The sequence below is a fragment of the Octopus bimaculoides genome, chromosome 11 (assembly GCF_001194135.2).
Source record: "Octopus bimaculoides isolate UCB-OBI-ISO-001 chromosome 11, ASM119413v2, whole genome shotgun sequence".
NCBI lineage: Eukaryota > Metazoa > Mollusca > Cephalopoda > Octopoda > Octopodidae > Octopus > Octopus bimaculoides.
The window spans coordinates 72,935,661-72,939,497 of NC_068991.1; positions in this window are offsets into that span (position 1 = coordinate 72,935,661).

Below are 3,837 nucleotides of genomic sequence, written 5' to 3' on the forward strand. Positions count from 1 at the left end.
AAACATTAAAGACTTTTTCATTTCTCGAGCGTTATACTAATACATTTGTTTGTTGTTTACACACCCGTCTTCGTCTTTTGTTTTTCCGCAAATTCTCACCATATATACATATGTATATATACATACATACATTTACACACACACACACAGACACACACACACACACACACACACACACACACACACACACACACACACACACACATATATATATATATATATAGGGTGAGAGATTTGGTATGTGAAAGCAGATGGTTGGATGTATAAAAAAATACAGTGAAAAAACTACAGAAGACATGTGTTATATGGTTAAAGAATATATTTAAATCGTCATATTAGAAAAATGTTATAAAATCCTCTGTGTAGTGACATTATATATATGTATGCATGTATGTATGTATGTATATATACCTATCATGGACCCACCTGTAGTTAGACGACGTATGAGGGTTCGGCAATTTCTCGCGGAACAACCACACAGATGACTTGTGTATAGTGATCAAGTGTTCACATAGACTCACTCCTTCCATTAAGTCGGCATTACCTGTACAGGTGCATCATGAGCCACCTGTCAGATGACGAAATGAACGCGGAGCAACGTGAAATGAAGTGAATTGCTCAAGAATACAACGCAACGCCTAGTCTGAGAATCGAACCCACGATCTCGCAATTGTGAGTGTAAGAAATATAGGCGCAGGCGTGGCTGTGTGGTTAGCAGCTTGTTTATCGGTCACATGGTCCAGGGTTCAGTCCCACCGCGTGGCACTTGGGCAAGTGTCTTCCACAATAGACTCGGGCCGACCAAAGCCTTGTTAGTGGATTTGGTAAACGGAAACTAAAAGAAGCCCGTCGTATATATATATATATATATATATATATATATATATATAGATAGATGTGTGTGTGTGTTTGTGTGTATGTTTGTGTGTCTGTGTTTTCCCCCCAACATCACTTGACAATTGATATTGGTGTGTTTACGTCCCCGTAACTTAGCGGTCCGGCAAAATAGACCGATAGAATAAATACTAGGCTTACAAAGAATAAGTCCTATGGTCGATTTATTCGACTAAAGGCGGTGCTCCAAATAAAAGAATATGGACTACGAACTGACTGCTTCTGAACTGTAAACCTGACGCTCTAATCACTGAGCCATTTGCATTCGTAATGTAATTACAGATGAGGCAGTCGTTCGTTAAGGGGTTAAAAAGTTGTGTAACAAAGCACGGAATGTAGGAAGGTCTGTAACTCCAGAGAATGTCATTTCCTAAAGCCCTGCTTAGTGGCAACCCATGCTTAGTTATTATAAGCTTTGTGTAGAAATGAAAGTTAGAGAAATGTGTATTAACGCGATGTACTATTATATAACTGTTTATAGTAGTCGTAGCATGATAAGAAGTGAGAAGAACGTCATCTTTATATTGAATTAAAAAAATATTTGTAACTCGTCTGTCATTTGACGCATGCGCTTCAATGGAAGTAACTGTTGTGTGCCAGTCAACGAAGACTATACTGTTTATTGTTTTCAAAAGAGAGAACAAGACTATTTAAGGAAATAGTAAGACAAGAGCACGGTAGTGTCAATGGAGAGGAACAGTTGAAGATTATATATACTGGTTGAATGACTTCGCTAATAAGATTTAAGTCTTCTTTTTTTTTTTATCAAACACAGTGCAATGTCCTGGCGTGATAAGAAACCAAATCTCCTTAACTTACAGGTCAGCACTTTGTTGAAGAAACCAGTAGTATTTCTACGTTCAACCAATCACTCGTGAAATAAAAGATAACTTCGTGTATAAGAGAGAAATTATTATTCATTCAAATGTTATCTAAACGATTTAAAAGTTAAGTTTAATTCCAGTTATTTTCTTTAAAAGAATGCAAATTAAGAAGTTATCTTTAGAAAATATAATTTTGTTGACGGAAACTAAATTTGAGATTTTATTTTCAAAATTCAAAATAAATAAATAGAGAAATGAATAAATAAGTGAATAAATAAATAAATAAATGAATAAGCATTTCTATACAAATTCGTTTTAATTAATTTGATTCTGTTTCAAACACCAAATAATAATCGAGCAATTTCTTTTTGAGAGTTTTATAAAATTATGGCAGAATATCTAATTGAACTAACGGATTTATAACGTCATAAGAAATTACTGAATTGCTTTTGGAGATCTTGAAGAAAATATATAATTCACAGAAATGAACAGAAACAGAAATAAATTCAAATAAAAAGGAAGTTAATACGAAAATAAAAGAACAAACTAGCTTTCTGATAGAATTAGCAGCTTGATGGTCACAAAGGAAAAAATATTAGTTTTTAACATTGAGTAACTTTCTGTCGTAATGACGAGAATTATATCGATTTTCATTCAGCCTATGATAATTCTATTTCTAATCGCTTCCCGTGTATTGAAAACTGTGTTTTTGGTTATATAAATTAATTTTTAAATACCATCATAACCCTTACACATATGGCACATATATATATATGCATGCATCTAGTGTATAAATCACAATTTAGGAATTGTTGTTTGACTCAAGTCAGCCCAGTGATCGAAGCCATTCCCCTTGTGACCACATCATTAATTATGCATAGATATTAATGTGGTAAGGACTACTATATGTAAATTTTTATTTTAAAAGACACCAGGGTGTGGTTTTTAGGGGCGATTCGGATGTCAATTTTAGAAGGGCGAGTGACTACTTTGAAGTACTCACTTTATATGTGTGTGTGTGTGTATTCATATATACAAATATATATCATTTTGCTATTATGCAAAATGCCGTAAGTCCAAAACTGCTTCTTCGGAAAACGGAAAGATAGTTTCACCATTCCATAGCAAAATCTGTTGAACTACACTTCGATAATTTCTGATATTTTAGCGTCTGAAGCAACTGGAGATACGATAGTTTGACCAAAAGAACTGGCCATTGCAATCAAAAATAAATATTGAAAGAAACGCATTTGGCCAGACTTGGACATACGACAGTTTAGCATAATAGCAACGATGTGTGTGTATATATATATATATATATATATATATATATATATAGTCTATTTGCATCTCTCTCTCTCACTCTCTCACTATCTATCTATATGTATACACACGCACACGCATATAGACATACACACACACACACATACATGCACACACATATTTATTTCCAAATACCTTTCGTGCAGATATGAAATAGTTTCCATTGAACAGTACATGAAAGCATAAAACTGCACAAACGAAATCCCCTAAAAGAAAACTTCAAAACCCAATTTCCATACGATATATTTCCAAATTGCAACGATTTCTATTTCTCGCTTTAACATGTTTTTCACCTTCAGTAGTTTCCTAATCAAAGATGATTCTTATAATTAATCTTAAAAGTGGATTAACAGTGAAATAATTCTGGAAGGTCCATTAGAAAGTGAAAATGATATAAAAGTCGACCAGAACGCAATTTAAAGTGGCTATCATTATATGTAATTCAAGTGAATTGCTGAATATTCAGAAAGAGTGCAATTATGAAGAAAGTTATTTAACGAGGCAATGAAACTCAGTACTAAATACTGCAGCCGAAAAGATGAAATGTCAAACCGCCCACATAATGATTTAGATTTGACAGCGATGGTGAATAGACGTTGTGAATAAACGTGACGTCGAAGATGGCGCGCGGTGATGCTATTTGAAACAGGAGAAAAGAAAGCAGCAGTTACATTGTCATTGATTCATTGATTTCACTAGGGAATTGTATTGTATTTAACGCTAAGTTTGATATATATATGTGTGTTTGTGTGTGTGTGTGTGTGTGTGTGTGTGTGTGTATATGTGTGTATATATA